Source organism: Achroia grisella, unplaced genomic scaffold, assembly GCF_030625045.1.
Source record: "Achroia grisella isolate CSIRO2021 unplaced genomic scaffold, CSIRO_AGI_Agris_v1 utg903, whole genome shotgun sequence".
Classification (NCBI taxonomy): Eukaryota; Metazoa; Arthropoda; class Insecta; order Lepidoptera; family Pyralidae; genus Achroia; species Achroia grisella.
This window is the reverse complement of record NW_026713061.1, coordinates 2,367,463-2,388,303: the sequence shown is the minus strand read 5'-3', so window position 1 is coordinate 2,388,303 and position 20,841 is coordinate 2,367,463. Positions and strand designations below refer to the sequence as shown.

The window sequence follows — 20,841 nt, the reverse complement described above, 5'->3', positions numbered from 1 at the left end:
TAATTAAGTGCGGAATGATTGGGAATAAGAAAAGTCAACAATTACGTCATAAATAATGCATGCCTACATGTCGTTTAAATCAGTGTTTATTAATTTTGCTTGATACTTTTGTACAAAGCGTGTCTACGCAAATTGTACGAGTGTGTATTGTGATTAGTTTTCACAACATTCAGATGACGAGTTGAGTTCTGAGAAACAAGTTACGTGATTCGAATACACCTCCTTTTAATTTAAATATTTTATGCATTAGACTCTATCCTTTTATACACATATATTTTTATCGTCAATGGAATTTGTTTATTCTTTCCTTATTATCTCGTTACCTCGTAACGCAATTGTAGTACCTAAATAATACCTTTATTAATAATATTATCTCAATATATATTTCATATACTGTCATTTATCGTAAAATTTTAATTTTTTAGCTACTACACATCTGTTCTTATATATTTTTATAAATTAGTTCATCAACACAGAACTTTTAAAATTAAACCTACAATATAATTTTCGGTTTATTGTTTGAAAGAAGTAATATTTAATCAGGAGTATTAAATATTAGTATTATTACTTTGATATCTATAACATAATGTTTATTTCTATGCTGAAATTTGTCTATGTTTCATTCTTCATGATGTTTAGTATCTACGTCTACTTCAGAATTGTATATGGAAATACGAAAATATTGCTAATGTTACTTCGTAGCACGTAGCAAAGGCTACGTGGAGGAGCGCCATCTGTTGTTAGCTTAGTAAAATATGTGATACCGTTACTGAACTACAAAATACTTTTCATAGAATGTAAAAATCCGATTCGCTGCTAACGACATCTAGTAAGAAAAGTCACTTTTACTAGAGTTATCGTAGCCCTCATGACACAGTAGAAAGTAGTGAAAACATTTCTAGAGGGCACTATATTTATAAAAGTATTAATTAAATCATATTATATAGTAGTATTGACTTTATTTGCTGACACAATATAAGCAGTTAATGTTGTTTCGAAAGTTACAATAGCATAAATTTCAATTAATATTTATGATTACTTTTTTTGATGACATTATTTAATTGGTTATACTTCAAATAATCTGGGCGTCGAGTCGTGAGTAACAATCACAGTTTTATGTTTAATATTTATTTTACACATATAGTAAATTGTAATTAACTATTTGGGATTAAGACATTGTTTTATTATTAAACATATGAGAATAATTGATTGAAACGTAAATTATTTTAGTATTTTATATATAGGAGGATTTTTGTTGTCAGGCATAACTAATGTTATATTCTTCTTAAAATAATATTAGGTATTCTGTAAACTTCCCCAAAAGAAATAAATAAGAAGTTTTATATAACTAAATATAATATTAATTTAATGTAAGACATTAAAATAAATATTTTATATTCGTTTTTGATGTGAGTAAACATTTTTGTTGGTACTCGTATTTGGAACGACTTCTATCAGAATATTAAGAGAGAGTTGGTTTACATCAAGTGATCAAGTCTTTGTTCTTCTGATACATCCATTTTTATTTAGTCTAAATGTGTTGTTGGTAACAAAAAAAAGCTGTAAAAGAGGATTCAAAGAGTCTTATTAAGAAGTTACAGCTAAAAATATAATCTATTAAGGAGCAAAACAGAAGCTATAACGTACAAGCAAGATGAGATTATAAAAACTAATTAAGTACAAGAAATTGATTGTTTATAAATACAGGAGAGCAATGAAAGTTTGCTGTTCAAATTATCATAGAATACTGCTGCTACTAGCATATACATGCTAGCAGTATTCTATGATAAAATGAATTTAAAAAAAAAGTATGGAGTTTATGCGGTAACAAGGAAGATTCACTTGAGTTTGCACTTTAATAATATATTTGATTGCTTCGCTAAATTTAAGAAGTATATGTTGTAATTTATTATCTAGTACTAAATAATGATAAAAATAAATAGAATCACGACATATTGTATTGTTGTATCTTATGATGGTAATTTTTAAACCTAAATAAATATATATAGCAGTATATATACCTACTAACGATTAAATTATTTAATAACAGGAAACACCACACCTGTAGGTTCTGATCTTAAAGGAATAATTTCACTGTTTGCAACTCTTATTTTGTGCTCATTTTCTGGTGACGCAGGACTAGACTCTATTGTTTGACTAGAATATAAAGTATTTTATATCCCTTTTCTTGTAAAATAGTACGTGTATGATACATTTTTAGATGATGGAAGTATCAAATTTTCGTAAGATACAAATATACTCGCATATATCTAATTTCATTCATTTTCGTATTTGTAGTATGCATCAATACATATAAAAATTATATAATAAAAATATTTATACGAACCGATAGCATTATATACAAGCCATTGTACAATACTTGTATTTATATATTATATTAAGATATATTTGTATAATAATGGCGGACTGTTATTCTGGACTTGCGCGGTGACCTAGGCCGTGAATGCAGCTCGGTACTGACGTAACTATACAATAATGAAATATATGAACACTAAGTATCGACGTGAAATTTTCTTCTGTTTAAATAAAACTGAAGCAATTAATTTTAATTAACAACTACTTCACTTTATACTGAACCTTAAATTAAATTTTATGATAACTTAAGTTAATGTTCTTGAAATTACGGCATATTATCTGCGTCACACTGTTGTCGACGACATAAATTATACTACACTATGTTGACATTGGTTAATGGTATTCATATGAAATCTTTATCTTTATTAAAATAAACTTCATTAACTTTATCATACGCGATGTTAAAGTACCCAAAAACTGTCTATGGACGGAATTGGATCATTTATACCATAGTGATAAACGCAAAAATTAATCACGATAATTTTCTGGAAGAATTGCATGGTAGTCTACTGACTAATAAAGTTCAACCTTCCTTATATGTTAAAGATTGTAATATAACTAATTGCTATTTTAACGTTGGAAAAATAAGTCCATTGCTAACAACCCCCAACATTTTATAATGACTAGCTTAATTTTTGCGGAAGTTACTAAATGGTACAAAAAAAGATCAAGATGATAGACAAGAGTATTTTAGTAAGCTAAACAACCTGGCTTATAACGTATTAATAATAATGTTATTATTTAAATTAACCTTCAAAATATTAACATATTTGTTTAATCAACAAATTTATCTGCCGTTATTGTATTTACTGTATCTAAATCCGCCCAACCCTGCAACTGCCGCGGCGGAGTAGTAACGGAGGGGTGCGAGGCGAGGGTCGCCACTAATGTTGCCAGACAGTCACATTTCTTACATTTTTCGTAACTTTTATATATTACTAAACTAAAGTATGTTTGTGATATCGCATTACACTTGAATTGACAATCTCAATACGATCGGGTATTACGTATACCGACTGTCCCCATAAACTTATATTAATTTCAGCAAGTATCACAGTGTTCTTTTCTAAATGCAGCCTGCAACCAAGTCTTGTATAAACTTTCTAATGTAGCTTTGGATATTCGTTCTAGTGTATTCTTCACTCTTATTGTAGTATAGTTATCCATATTTTTTTATAAACTCAATTGTAACTTTTGAAAATAGAATACAGGCAACACAAATCGCCACGCGATCACTTTGCAGCGACTGGCGGGCGGGATGCACGTCACTCGCCTTCGTCCGTCCGCCCGCACCACCCACCCATCCGCTTATACTATAACCTCGTTAGTCTAAGTGACGTAAAGCATTCGCGACTAGCCGTGTATAGTGAACACGTAGACGCTACCCAGTGTCGTGGACCTAATCGGACCCACAGATTATATAGTGATCTCACAAATAAAAGATAACCCTGTAGCTGCATTTATTATTCAGTGACTGCGCTAACCTATAGCCAGGATGGCGCCCTTTACAGGTATGATTCTCGAAGTTGCTGCTAGTTCTTATGATGCTGGAGATTTTTATAATTTTATATAAAAATGTTCTCTTTAATGTACTTCGTGTCACGACACATGTAATATACTTTCTATATACTTCTACAATAACTTTAGCCGGTTACTAAATAACCGTAGATAAAGAACAAGTGCATTCTGTGGCTAGATAAATTGCATAACACAGCTAAAAATTTAAAGTTTATCTTAGTTTCATAATTTTAGATACTCTGAATATAAGTTTCTTATTTTTAAGTCAACCCAAATAAGTTATAAAAATTATATCTACCAAACAAAACAGATTTATTCTCAAATTTTAGATATACCTACGAATGTTATTTATGTAGCTACCTATTTTTAAAATATATCAAGCTGTACTAATAAATATTATAGTAACAAATGAAGTTAGAACGTTAGATATCGCGTCAAAATGTCTAGCGTTCTAACTTTATTCAAATTCAAAATATAGTAACTACTAAAACTCTTACCTTTTTGTAGGTCGCTTGAGAGCGGCTGTTTAAAGTGTTTAATTAGGAGTGTAATGAGTTTCTTGCAATTAATTCTATAATTTTATAAATGAATAAATTAATTTTAACATTGTTATCCTTCTTTTGTCTCATTATTCGAGTTCGGATATTTTGTAATCAACCGGTAACAATTCTGATATTCTTAAGTACTTTTTTTATTTAGAAATCTATTGTTATTAATTTTTGTTCATATTATCAGTACGCGGTTACCGTTGCCTATATGTATATTAATAAGGACTACGTACTACGGATATCAATAGAATTAATATGTCATGCTCTTATTCTGTAATTTCACTCCCTAATTGGATCTTACAAATGAAATGTAGCTGTAGTAGTAAGCTGTTTGACGGCTGAAATAGAGACTGAGGTACCCATGCAGACAATCTATCTCAATATGTGCAAAAGTAATAAACCTATGCATACTGTAATTTATTTTAGGTAGCTATGTTCCATTGTTTGTTGTTATTGAATTGTCCAATGCATTCGTCATTTTTCAGTAGGTATAATTCAATTTAATGTACTTTACAGCACACAATCAATTTTGACATAATTATTCCATGGAAGTCTTTATGAACTCTATATTTTATTATAGTACATATATAAAAACGAATATAAAAGCTAAAAATAGGTATGCATTACTCTTGAGACTTGGTTGGCAGAATGATTGCAGCAAACTACATTCGAATAATTTGTGATACAAAAATAACACAAAAATATACACTGTGTAAGTATGTAGTATACTTACATAGTAGCTTATAAGGACGTATACTATGTTTATAGCATAGAATACCTATTCTGCTTATACTACTGGTTTCATTTGCATACTGTCACCACGCGATGTATTACCCGCGAGTTTGTCCGTGTATAGAGTTGATGGAATGGAACTTTTTTTTCATATATTTTAATATAATTTTTAAAATTGTTATAAAGAAAACAATGGCTATAATGATTGTTCCATCAAAATCGTCCAGTCCATTCAGAGGTCCAAGAAGAAACTGACAGAGACGAAAATATTTTAGAAAGATTTTTTGATGTAAGTAATGTATATATACTTTCATACGCATTTTATGAAATGCTGTTACTTTGAAATTACAAACAGGCCCTTAAATTTTATTTATTTGTATAGATTTGTCTGAATTTGTTTTGTTAGCATTTGATATTGGTTCGTTACTCCGCCAATAACCTCTTCTAAAATATATAACTCGTTATACTAATTCAAATTAAGTAACTAAGTAGATGGAATAGTAAATTATGAAGGTCCATTATCGAGTTATGTTACTGGTGAATAGAATCGATAGTAAAATGTATATTTTTGTTTTAGCATGTGTTTTACATCGAAATGAAATCTATAATCTTGGACATCTCTCTTATAGAATAAGATAAAATTAGAACAAAATATAGGGTATCTAATGTCCAAAATCACCTCTAATAAGATATTATTTCTTGGTAAATTACCCGAGATTCATTTTAACGCGATGCTGTTGTGAAACTCAATGCCGGGTCGGTACAAAGGGATCTGAGTTTTTATTACACGGAATAATAATAATAAAGAAGAGATATATATGTTATATATTTATTTTATACAATGAATCAGCTTAACGCGGTATATATGAACATCAGCACTATATCGTGTACAAGATTTACTGTATACTGTTTTCCCTTTATGAGACCGCAGTCAAGGCAATATTTGTACCTAATTCAAGCTACATGATATAACAGAAGTATTTTCATCGTTCTGGAAAGATTAGATGCACTATGTAATATTATCTTACATATGGTTGCACGTTCATTTATCTATGATAACCGATGTAACGGAAGGGATCAATGGTAACATTGGTAACGTATATACGTAACTACATATATACGTTACCATTGATCTCGCTTGTTTGCTTTAAGAAGAATATTTTTATAAACTGTTTTGTATAAGGAAATAAAAGGAGGCCAATTGAAAAAAATCTCGTCATATTGTATACAATTTTTAATTGACAAAATACAAATAAGAAATAATAATAAAAATTTTGCAAAAATGTATATTCTAAAAAAACATTAATGATAATACTAAATACCTACTAACAAAATTACCACAAATATGAATTTGAAAGATAATTGTATAAAGAAGTTGGAAGTATAGTACCTAGATTTAGTAATTGATTACATACTTTGATTAAATAAATATATTTTATATATTATTTACTTTGATATATTTTGAAAAAAAAAATACTTTGATGGAATGATGATGATTTCTCCTTTTAATTTGTATAATAAAACTAAAGTCATATGTAAAAAAAATGTCCGATCGTTTTCATTACAATATATAAAAGGTATATAATCATTACATAATATAGAACAAAGTCGCTGTCGCTGTCTGTCCCTGTGAATGCATAAATATTTAAAACCACGCCACGGATTTTGATGCGTTTTTTTTAATAGAGTGATTCAGGAGATAGGTTTATATATATAATACATGTATACCCATGCGAAACCGAGGCGAGTAGCTAGTAAATAATAAAATCAAACTAGATAAAAGTGAATTGTTTCCTGTACATTGCAAAAACCCTGAAAAGGGATTGAAGTTAAAAATAAATTAATGTTTGAACTCCGTCTATTTGTATTGTAAGTTAACATTTTAGGTTAATGTTAAAAAAGAAGATAACTAGATCTACTTTATTCACCAAGTTTACAATTATTATTAATAATTTTATACGAGGTGTTAATTTTTATAGGAAAATATAATGCAATATTGAAATACTATTGATAATAACAGTGGCTGAACATATTATATGAATTCGAGGGACACAGGGGGACACTGACAAAAATAAAATGGAATAAGTTACTGACTAGTTAATGTTACATGTACTAACTTTATGAGAAAAGTATTTTCAGTACAATCCTAAATTGTTAGGACAATAAAGTGACTACTTTAGTACAGGGGACTAAATGAAAAATTTCAGAAGAGGTGCCAATTCTGGGTCAGTATATAACCCGGCACTCAAACTCAAGTGTAATAGTAACGATTTGTTGTAGTATGCGTAGTCAACATACTGTGCTAGCTTGAACTAGCTTCTTATAGCATATGATAGCTACCCAAACGAATCAAACTAAAGGCCTCCTACCAATACATTGAAAAGAAAAAAGCATGTTCTAATATCTGCACTATGGTGGATGCTGTAGGTATAAATTTCCATTCCCACCGAGATTTCACTTATCTCTTAGATAAAATTGTATTTTGTGCTTTTCCCGTGATTTCATTTTATTCTGACAGCTTTCATTTCCATTTCATGGCTTAAATAATACAGAACTAGGTCATATATCCAACACACCGCCGTTATTGTTGCTGTAGTAATAAAAATGGTTTATATTTTCAACCGTTTTATTCTATTTTAAATAATATATTTCTTTATACATTCTTAAATATAAACATTTTGTAGATCATACAACAAACTAAAACATACATACCGTTACGACTGTTAACCCGAATAGGGTAGTCAGAGGTGTAATGTAGTGTGTACCTTATGGGAGCTGGTCTGCTCTAATAAGTAATGGAATTATTGTATTTATTTACTTTGTCAATTTCGATGTTTAGCAGCATATATTCGCACAATATAAAAATGTGTTTTAATATCGGTATTTCTTTCACCGAGGAGTTAGTCAAAAATATAAATTAAAATATTTTTTTTTTTTATGTTGAACAGATTTGTTCTCAGAACGTCCGAGCAGAGTGAACGACTAGGCCACGACGTTCTCAGGTTTTTTAGGTCATATATGTATTTTGTTATTGTAGAAAAAGAAATAAGACAAAAAGGCATGAACTATGTGTGCCGTATAAACAAGAGGGCTATCTGGGACCTTATCTTATTTTCAACATATACGGTGTAATGCAGAATGTAGACAATATTTATGATTTTCTATCAGGCAGGCTGCCAGAAACTTAAACTACTTGTATGTATGGCTGTATTACTTATTATTTATATCGAGGTAGACTTTGTAAAAAGTTAGCTGCATGGGTATTCTGTATCTATTTTAACTGTCATGAAGCTTGCTTTGTAAGCTGTGATTAGTTTGAAGGGTGAGATAAGATGAAATTACAGGGTAAGAGGCATGACATCTTAGTCTGCTGGAATGGCAACGCATGAGTGGTATCGTGAGCGTTACATAATAACCTGATGACCGTAGTGCTGTCCATGTATACAGATATCACTTACCCTCAGCCGGGCTATCAGTGTCAATCATTCTGGTATCAGATCGCATATCAGTTAAAGTAATTCCAATTATATAAAAAGTAATGTTTTATATTATGTGTACATTTCCTAAATTAACTAAAAGGGTCAAAGCGTTAGCCACTGTATCAATCAACTAGTTTATTATTATCCAACAGAAGCTATATAGTGATTGTAAACAAGCTTCAGGGTGGAGAGTAGTGAAAGGGCCATCGTAGGCCGTAAGCGCTATTTACGTGTGAAACGGTTCGGTAACCGACGGTCACTTTATTGTTAGAATGAACTTTACTTAATGCGTATCCCCACAAGTGATATTTTTGCACAATTTAGAATGTCAGCCAATTATATATATGCTTTGATTTTGTTTTGTATTGAAAAGTAAAATGTATATATATATATATATAAATTTTCAACCAACGTCAATAAGGATTTTACCAGTGTATTTTCATATCTTGAAAAATCCATTTTTTGTATGAAAATGTTTTCTCAAATATTACTTCTATCTTCTTTAGAACACTAAACTCTTAAATACATACATGCATTCATGCATACGCATATTTTAGAAATTTAGTAATTAAACATTAAAAGTCTGCTAAATTATATCCACAGTCTGACCATCATATAAACTTAAAAAGCAATTTATTGTAACAGGAAAGTAGGTAGCCCTTACCCCAAAGGACTACGTTATTTATTTGAATGTTACAGGAACCCGTGTTGCTGTTTGAAATCGACTCAGAGTGTAGCATTCCCTCTTCTTTAATATTTTCTTTTATTCAATTTGCTCAATCAAGCTTTTGGAGTTGTATGGGGCTAGTTCAATACCTTTAAATATTTATTTCGTAAGTAAAGATATCAATATAATAGTATATGATGTCGAGGTGTCATCAAAACCATCTATTAGTGTGGCAAAATTTGTGCATATGGAGAGCAACACTTTCTCACATTTACTCTTATAATAGTAATAAAATCATGTAGATAATTTTTCATTAATTATTATTACCATTATAAAGTATCAAGGACAGAACTACAGGGTATCTTTTGACGACTTTTGCTGCACTGCAGTAGCATTCTTATTATCTTTCACTATGTAGTTATAGGTAATGTTGTCCGTATGAGCACAAATAAATCGCAATTAATAATGGAAACGCTACTCGTACTTAAATTGATTTCTTAAGATTTGTTTTCCTTGTCCTATTTAATATATATTGTACTATCGACGGCATGGTGACTAGACTTGTGCCCACATCGGGCGTCACGTCGCGTCGGTCGGTCGGCGGGGGCGTCTGGTTTTCTTCGTATAAAGTCACATTTCGGTTTATTAACTTCACCCGAAATAATGTAGTTATTATTCAACTATTATTTATATAAGTATTAAGTGAAGATATTTATTTATATTACATGTTAGTGATGTAATAAGTAAAATTAACTGTAAATGGTCTAATAAAGTATAGTAATTACTTATAAATATACATCCATAATAAGTATGTATTTTATACGTTTCCTATTTCTTTCTGTTATAACAATATATTTGTACTACAATTTTTTTAATAATACCTATATCTATATATCACACTGCTCAGCACAATCTCCTTCGTGCAATTAGTATTAGCACAGATAATATAATATTATATAGTATTAGTATTTCTATATATAAAAAGAAGAGTGCTACACGTCAAGTCTATACATATATTAATAAGAAATTTATGTGAGTAATATGGTTATCGCGGATAGCAATATGCGACATTAATGTTAGCTGTAAATCTTTGCTATTGGGTGCTCGTAGAGTCTACAAATATCCGCGATGTACAATGAAATTTCGGTCGCAGAAAAGATGGTTGTATATCTACTAAGTATATATGTACATGTCTACTGTAATATAGAACAATTATCGCCTTTTACAAATTTAGTGATAAAACTGATACTGATAAAAGTGGTTATCGTCAATGAATGGCATCTGCATATTTACCTACCTACTGGAAACCGCGGGCACAACTAGTTTTCTTCTTCTTCGTTTGTTAGTCGCGCTAAAATTCGAGAACGGCTGAACCCGTTTGGATAATTATAGTTTTATAACATTTATAGAACTCCGAGGAAGATTTAAGTGGTGAGAAAATATTATGAAATTACATGGAAAATAATAAAAACAATAATTTTATTTTCCAATGCAATCTGTTTCGTACCTGTCAAACAGGGTCCGTTAGAAATTTATTGCGTAACTGAACTCCAAAAAACCTTTGACTTATTATTTAATTCTCAGGCAGAACGAAGTTCGCGGGGTCAGCTAGTAAATAATAAAATAGGAACTTTACCTTTCTGACTTCTGAGTGTACATTAATGGAATTTGAAACAAGAAAATTTTGTGCAGTTGTGATGAATGGTATGTTTCATAAAAATAGAGAGGTACATTTTGGCGGAAGTTGTCTGTAACAGGATTTATCATTACAGAGACAACTTTCTTATCTGTAAAAAAGCAGGTATATATTATGATTTAGGAAAGAATTGACAAAGTTCGTTTTCTACGTGGAATAAATAATCCAAATTTAAACATACATCTAGTATTTATATTGTATGACGGAAGAAGACAAAGTTTTCTTTAGTCTATCGGAATGAGTCCTGAAATATAATTCTGTAAATACTTTCGTACCTTGTCACAGTGACAAAGTACTAAATATTATATTATAGCTTGCGCTATAAAGTATATAAAATACATGCCATGTATCGTCACATCGACTTTGAATTGAATTTATTTTTAGAAATTCGACATATCTAATGTCTATCTATAATATACATACATATATCAGGACAGGTTGTTTCATTTCATTCGTTGGTTGCGGATTCGAATTCCACTTAATACCTACTTACCTACAAACTTTTTACTCAGGAATTGTATGTAGGTATGCGTTTTTTCTATAATGTTATATTTTTTAAATTATGTATATTTAATAAAAGCATGTCTGTGAAATAATGACACTAGAATATGAAAAGTCGATATATGTCAATTAATAATCAATTAATAAATGTATAAGGGTGTTTGCATCACCATTACATAGTATAAAATAAAGTCGCTGTTGCTGTCTATCTTTAAAATTACGCAACGGATTTTGAAGCTGTTTATTATTTAATAGATAGAGTGATTTAAGAGCAAGGTTTATATATATAATATATGTACACTCGTGCGAAGCCAGAGCAAGTAGCTAGTATTCAATAAACTGATATTAGATATTGGTTATGTCACTATACATTGATTCGTATGATACTCTCTTTATTGCATGAATGTAATGGTTTAATTTGCTGCCATTTAAATATCTTTTTGTGAATATAACTCCTATTTGCTTTTAAAATTAAGTCACCCTTTCTACCTCCCTCTTTATCATAGGTACTATGTAGAAGTTTATGTTGCAGTACAGTTACATAGTTATGAAATGCGGTATATCCAATATCGTTGGTTTCGCCACAAAAAGCGATGATAAATTAAACAAAATTTACATGTCTACAAAGTCTATACATACAGAACAATGAGTAAAAGGGAGTCCATTGTATGCTTCCCTTTCAAATCACAGTTTGGACACAATGAAATTGGATTAGATTTAAAGCTAATCCTGAAATAAATTGTCGATGAATTCGCATTGGAAAACGATTTTAAACAAATGAAACCTATTCAATGTAGGGTACACTGTAGGATCCATGTATGAGTATATGTACAAGTAAACAACAACCGTCTTCAAAATTCTATTATGAATCGATATTGATACATAAATCTTTTTAATGATAAGATAAGTTTTATAATCATTTACTATTTTCATTCTTATTTGTATAAAAATAAAATCTTGAATTGTTTATTCGTGTTGAGAAATACCTACATATAAAAAATGTAATAAATTAATACATAATATTATTTAATTCCGGAACATTACAGCCGAAATTGGTATATCTCATTTTCTAGAAGCGTCTTCCTAGAAAATGAGAAATTATTTATTATTCGAGAGTAGGTAACCAACAATTATTTTTCCTTGTACGCCCGGTAATATGAATATAATTAAATACAAGATTACATTTACTACGATTCCGAGAACTAAGAAAATGCTGTAACTATGAAATCCGTTTTATTACGTACCTTTATAATATTATTATACTCACATTTCTTAACGTCTACTCAACGGTAAAATTTTACCTTTTTTTCAATAACATTATCCAATGTTGTTTATTATCGAAGATCATTATGCATTGTAAAGCTGTTATAACTCACCTCTGTACAATCCAGGTAATCAATTATACTAGGAGTCGCGAGAACTAAGCTATGCTCTACCTATGGCATAATATCTTCTTATAGTACACCCAAAGGTCACATGTAACGTACAGGAATTGCTGGAATTTAAATTAATCGTTCCCACTTCACATTCATTCTAGAGCTTGGGTAATTTAAATGGTTTATTGAATTTTAGCTTGGTTTTCATTATCCTTAAAGAAATTGTTTTTATAACAGTGTAACATTTGGCTAATTTTTGTTTATAATTATATATTGTCGATTTAGTATAAAACGAAAGGTTTATACTAAATCGACAATATATGTCATATCGTTTATAATAACAGTCCCCACTAATGTTTCAGAAGCCGTCAAATCGATTTTATATAATGTTCAGTTAAGAAATAAGAAAACGGTAACAAATAAATTAAGCTTAACAGAAGTATATGTACATTCTAAAGCAAGCTTTATTTGTAGCTCTTAGAGATGAGAAGTTATTAAAAAAACTCCAACTTTGAATAAGTTTAAAACATAAACAACAGGTAGCATAACACGATAAATAACTCAACTTACAATATATCTCGTTATGCGTGTTACCTAAGTTAAGTTATAACTATGTATCTTGTAGGGTAACGTGTAATAAGCTCATGTAGATCTTTACCTACTATGGTTTACAATAATCTCATGGAATTTTCTAGTTAATCAACTGGCATTTTTATTTCACGCATTTAGAAATTCTTATTAGGTAAATTATTCATAACTTTGACTCTGTTATATTATTCTGAGCCATATACTCATGTATATATATGTATATAAACGTAAAAATGGCTGGAGGATTTAGAATATTTTTTACAGAATCTGTTTTTAAATATTAGTCTACATACGTATTAGCTAAAGAAAAATACGCATGTTAGTGTTACTTTAAATATAATACTAAGTTCATTTATTCATGAAATAATGATGGAGCTTACAAATGTACATGCGGGCAAAGGCGCTGACAATACTAGTTTATTTATACATTTGAATTATTATGACGTTGTCATTTGTTTACATTATTCTAAACGTCTTGAAACGTATCCATACGTTCCACCGTTTGGAATGGTGATAGATACGTTTCAAGACGTTTAGAATATTAATAATAAATAATAAGCCGTAATATAACCAAAAAGAAATATATATGCGTAACTTAGGTTCTTTTGGTATCTTACTTTGTATAATTGTATCTATTTTATCTGCATATATAAAAAACATTTTATATTATCAGATCCTTGATACAAATGAGTCTTTATTCAAATATATTTTCCATGACCCCATTCTCTATATCCAGACAGAGAATTAGGCTACTGATTTACCGATTAATTTAGGCCCGTCATGGTGTGTAACTTTTTCACTTATCAGAAAAATGGTCGGACAAATTTATTAAGCAACGTCGAGTATACGACGAATATAACGAACTCACGATATACGGAGTTTTAAAATTAGTGAAAGATATCATAAGAACTTAACACTATTAATAAAACTATACAAGTATATCTTACGTTGGTGAAATGGGTCAAACTATAAAGGTAACTTATATATTAGAAACAATAGATTATGCTAGGTTAGTTAAGCTTGGCTTAAATGTTAAGAAGGACGAAGGGTACCTAATCCGAATTTACACCAAAACTCGATCCCTTTTCGATAATATCGGTACTTAAATTGAATTCTTAATCAAAGTTCTATTACAGTTTCCTCCAACTTATCTATTAATTTATCTCCGTTTTATATTAACTAAAAGTATTTACCTATTGAATTGGTGTAATCTTTAGTCTACGAGGTATGTAAAGAGAAACTTGTTCTGAATGACAGAATGATCTATCAATGCCCGGTCAAACGATTTGGGTTAGAAATTTGAAATTGTGAATGTAGGATCAAATAGCTAAACATAATGGGGTTGCTATGAATAAAGTGACTATAAAACTATATTTACTCAAAAATAAAATAGTGACGGACAAACTAGTTATACTAGTAATTAAAAATAAATAGTTTAGCTATTTATAGTGAATATAATCATTTTGTTTATTGGCCAAAGGTTGGGTGGTACCTACCAGAAAAACTCAACTATCGTATCCTTTTCGATCGTTCGATTTTTTTTCAGTGTAATCATGACGTTTTAGCTCAAGATTATAGAGACTAGTTAATGATTGAGATTTTTTTAAATCAGTGTGTTTAAAAAAAATATGTTGTTAGTCTTTTTCCTTTCTGGACTTATAGAGCATATCTATGTCATATAGACTATATCAGGTTTTCCTTTCTAGATATTATTAACATATCATAGGCTTCACAAATCAATTGCAAACCTTAAAAACAATAGAGAGCTTTATACTCTATAAACCTTACCCAATAAATAATTTGAAATATACTAAATATAGTAATTAATCACAATTTTTCAGCAAATCTAAATATTACTACTTAAGTACTACAGGTAGGTACTATTATAATCCGGTATTATGTTTTATATAGAGTGTTTAAATTCGTCCGTGATTGTGTCGTGGAATATTTCAGTTATCCATCATTTTGTTGGCCATTAACGTGTAAGGCGAAGGCTGAGGGCGCGGCAGGTCACGCTACCATCCAGGGATGACAATCCTATGAGGATACTCTCGTACAAATATGAGATTTTCGGTCTTTGGTAACAAGACATTTTCACCTTCATACAAGGTTGTATGAAATTTTAAAGTTAACGAAAATAACTCAAATAAACTGTAATCTAATTGGGTCAAAATAAAATTTTATCACATTAAATATTTTTATGTACAAGGTTAAAGGTTGACAACCCTGCCACCGTCGTCGCTGCCGTTCAGTTATTCTGAATAAATAAATCACACGATTTAGACTGTTATATATGTATATCTACAATTGCTTGCTATTAATATATTTATTTGTTTATTGTAGGGAAACAAAAATTTTGCTAAAACATATATTGATTGCAGTTTTATCTGCGTGTATTAAAAAATATCATGTATGTGATATGAGTTTTAGTAGGTAACATATGCCACCAAATTTTCTAATTTTTGGGTCTCAATATACTCTATTAGAGTTACGAATTGTAATTGTTTTGTATATCTACTAATTGTCTGTATCTATACTATTAATCTAGAATATCGGCCGTTAATGTTAAAATATTCCTTCAAGCTCTGTTCTGACTCAACAGCTTAATAACTATCTACGTAATATAAAAAAAGGCCGAAATTATATTTATTTTCATATAGACAAAAGCCCGTTCGAAAACAAACGTGAACAACAAAATAGAAGCCGCAAGTAAGTAACGATGTCAACATTTACAACTCTATCCTGTGCCAAGACAACGTTGCCAAAGTCGGCCTGTATTTGGACAAACAAACCCCTAAATTTATTCTGACTGCCAAAGTTGGGAGTGTTGTCGGTTATACAAGGAATAAAGCTAGAGTTAATCATTAATTGTGTAAGGTCACCCTTTGGTGTAAAAGGCATCAGAGACCTATAATAGTATTAGAGATCAAAAATTAAAATGTTTCCGCCACTGGTATCCGTCGGCCAATAATTTATACATAAAGATTTTGGAAAAGAAATATTATAAAATTATAATATTTCTTTTCCAAAATCTTTGTATATGTGTATTCTATGCATACTGACATTAATTTTAACGCGCGCGAAATTCTATAGGCTCTAACCCCTGCTTTATATTATCGCCATATGTCGAGTAAATCTATCTTGGTTGTATTGTCTTTTTATTAATATTAAATAGGTATAATTACTTTGAAAACAGTTACTAAACACTTGTAATGGATGTCAGAATTCTAATTATCTTTAATAAAGTATTCATATAAAAATATATCTAGGATTATTATGAGTATTAATATATTTAGACATTTTTTAAAGCCACCTCTATGAATAACTAATTCATTAGAATAGTTCCATTGATATCGCTGAAACATGATGTCGATGACAATTTCCCATAACATTTATAACACTGCTACGGCGTAGAGCTTCAGTTACGAATGATTCTACGTCTCTTGGGTACGAACTTAGGACATCCCGTCCATAAAAACAGAGGTTTTGAAAAATAATAGGCATGTAATTAAAGATTTAGAAGAGTAAGAAAAATTGGTAACTGAAATTAGTTGTCAATGAAGTCACATAAAGTCACATTAGTTAATGTTATAATTATGCAACAATAGTTATACAAGATTACTATATTTTTAACATGATTTTATACATTCAGAATTTCATCTAATTTAATGAGTAGTTATTTGCTTTAATAAATACTTAGTGCTTATAAATAGAATAAATACAAAATAAGACACTACCTTCAGGCTAAGCCGGACAGTTGATGAGGGTAGTTGCGGAGCAGTACCAACGAAAGGGACAGCTTTCATTCAGAATGGATCTACAAAATACGAGTGCTATATAAATATTTGATGCGGGCCCGGAGGGCAGTGTTGCGCTGAGACGGAACGCGTAACAAGCGAAGGAATCGATAGTACACACCACACCACACGTGCCACTAACCTGTCTTATACATTCTAATAACACACCAATATACTTACATGCCCGAACTCCTCGTAGTAACTGTAACCCCGAGAGACCGTTAAGGGAACGTTTATGTTTATAAATAAAATAACTAGACTGCTGTAATTTGTTCCTGTAACGTAGCTACCTGCCTACGTTGTGGCGCGCAAAGGGCCTCATAATGAGATAAGTTGGCAGTTTGATCGATAAAGCGACTTCATTCCGCGATTATTGGATGGTTTATAGCATTAGTCTTTATCTTAATAGATGTATCTTCTTGTTATGAATTGACTTTAATGGATTTATAATGTTCATTCAAGTACGGGTGTAGTTTTTTAGGTTGCTATTAAAATGACAATGTTTTCCAGCGGTAATTGAAAGCCTCATACATTCAGGTACTTTTATATATATTATAACAACATGTAGTAATTTTTTAGACAAGATCAAAATAGTGCCATGTTTATGTGAATATACTGTTTGACGTGCAATGTTGCCACTCTAATAAAAACCTGCATGCTGTTATACTACCTATATCAAAGAATGAAGAATATGTAGTTTGATTATAAAATTTTTACAGACGTCAAAAATTGTTATATAATTTATAAATAATAAGATTTTGATTTTTATTTATAATCTTGTTCTATCGATATTGTGCTAGAAGCAGTATGCACGAACATAAAATATACATATAAAAATATCGATTGAAGGAAGGTTCTACTGACTGCTAAAGTATCAAGGTCACAGAGTAACGTCTACATTGGAATTAGTTCCTTACTTTAAGTTAATGTATATGAATTATATTCACAAAACTCGTGACGTTAATCAAATGGTAGGTACAATCTGAACAAGAATGAAAACCCTGTCAACTGTATTTTCAACGTGTCGTATGTAAGATTCATGGCATTGCATGGCATTCATATTAGATATCGCTCTGAAATTTCTTCTGAATTTAGTCTTTTTCTATATAAAAAATAGTATTTTAAATAATATTGTATGTCGGTTTTAATTTAACTAATATATGTAAAAGTATATTGCCACTAATAATGTTACAATTCAAGTGGGCGTTCGTGACTGCGATGGCTAAGGGTACAAGCCGCGTCAGTTGCGCGTGGATTATACTAAACAAAGATCGTTAGAGCTCAGCAATTAACAATTATAAGACCAAATTACTTTATTTAGGTGCCGAAACGAGACTAAAGTACACAAAATAGGCTGTTTGTCCTTATTTCGGCACGGGACCAACTCAGTTTTTCCCTTTTATTTGAACTAACTTGAAAGACAGAAAATTGCGTGAGGTTAGGGATAAGGAAGTTTTACCATGTTAATAAGATTAGTTTCCGGGTCGACGCAAAAAAATCAATCTGTTGGCAAGCTGCCACACTCTCGACCGGTCCATTACTACTATGTTGATAGAATTACTGCAGCTAACGAGTTGGTACTACGAGTACTATCGACACGGACTTAAGAACGTTAACGTCTATTCTGGAAAGTAATTCCTATCCGATGTCATTGGATTCGTCATTTCGTACCTTTTTAAATTCTTGAATTATAACAACATATTAATTCCATATTTCGCGATCAATGAGAGTATTAACTGACACTGTTAAGAATTTAGTAGGTTTAGTCTTCTATTCAATACAAAACTACGCAAATTGATCAGATAGTTCAAATTCTCATAACAAGTATTTTTCATATTTAGATTATAAAATAAATAAAAAATTTCAATAAATATAATACTAGTTGGTAGGTAATGACAATATTAATAAATAAAGGAAAACTTACATGTTTCCTTTATATTTTAGGTATGTAAGTCATATCTACAATATATGCTTGATATACACATGTACCATTATGCGTCTCAAGAATTTAAAACAAATTAATAAGTTATATTAATCTGTTAATGAAGGTTATTCTTGTATCATTAGTATCCAAAATCCAATATACCTACAAGTCGTGGCCATAGACTTAATAAAAAAAACACCCGACTGTAATTTGTTCAATAATAACTATTCTATTCCAATACAACACGCAATAGCGCTTATAAAAATTAAAAATAATTGACTACTTTCTATAATTAAATGCCTTGGATTAGGCAATTGCAAAGCAAACCTACTTATCAAATTGTATTCTCAAACTAAACTATCATGGATTGAGATAGCCAACACCAGAATACTTGGGACCCATAATAGTATAAATAGACACGATTCACTGAAGTCCTTTTTTTTAAATTGCCATTATCGATAATCTAATCCGAGGCTCACTACCCGAGGGAAGTAACCGACCTCGAAAATAAACTAAACAAGTAGACATCTCTACTGGCTTGTTTATTTAGATCTCAATATTACAAATGTGAAAGTGATTTATTTGTTTGTTATGTTTTAGCATCTTATCAGCTCAGATCATTGTAATGTTTGCCAAGGATTGAAATAGTATAAGTCCATATACTAGCTTTTTTATTTCAGTCGGTCAATCAATATACCCCATGGCAGTCACGCCAACAAAGTTACTAGTTATTATGACATATACTTGCACAGTATAATTATGAGGGGAACATTGGCGATCCGATCATTCAATCTATATTGTAGTACCTACTTACTATGTGCATAGATATTGTTGGATATAACAGTGTACGCCTATGCCCGTAGGGAAATATATCACCTAATCAGATGGAAATAGCGGGTCAATTTAATGCGAATGAATTAAATTTTCTCAAATCCAAGTGAAAATGAAAGAGGTCGTTAGACGAAGAAGTTTGTATTTATGTCTTGCCAGAGCGAAAATTCTAAACATCATTACGACTTGGTGTTGGAGTCTGAATTAATTAAATTTGCCACTCTTATCTAAAGAGACGCTCTCGAGAGACATAAAATTTAAAACTTTCCTTCTTCATCTGAATGCTCTAACTTATCAGATATTCGAATATAGTATTGACTTATATATTATGAATTCCATTCTGATTGCTATATTTATCATTAGAAATAGAGATGTTTTTTTTTATTAAACACTATTTATTCATATACTTATTTTATATTACAACACTGTTTAGAAACATCCAGAGCCGTAAATAATATAAAAAAATAAAAAAAAGACATGTATGCTACATTATATGCATAATAACTGTCAAATGAGTTATACCATGTAGATGGGTAGGTAGGTAATAAGAGAGAAATGAGTATTTACTCATTTCCCTCATATATTTACCATGAAACGAAAAAAAAAGTTGATTATTGTATTAATTAAGTATATGAAAAAGATGCCGAATGGTATATAATATTTTTTTAATTATTACTATCTCTTATTATATTACAAAATGCATGTGAATAAAATATTATAATATCCTAAAATTATATAATTGAATGGTTTTTAATTTATTTATTTATTCAGGCAGCTAATAGCCCATATATACAGACTAACATACATA

The 20,841-nt window shown here is 30.2% G+C and overlaps 1 protein-coding gene across 4 annotated transcripts in view; it reads left to right on the top strand.

Annotated features, from left to right (window-relative positions):
• Nucleotides 1–20,841, top strand: part of LOC131853571 (schwannomin-interacting protein 1 homolog) — a 48,273-nt gene that overhangs the window by 14,172 nt on the left and 13,260 nt on the right. Inside the window, exon 1 of one of the 4 annotated variants that reach the window (XM_059204495.1) lies at nt 3,667–3,887. The exons of 1 other annotated variant lie outside the window; for it this stretch is intronic. The gene's annotated coding sequence lies outside the window, so the exon portion shown is untranslated. Of the gene's footprint in view, nt 1–3,666; nt 3,888–20,841 lie in introns of those variants that run through there. 2 more of the 4 variants (XM_059204494.1, XM_059204492.1) reach the window with 2 other exon arrangements.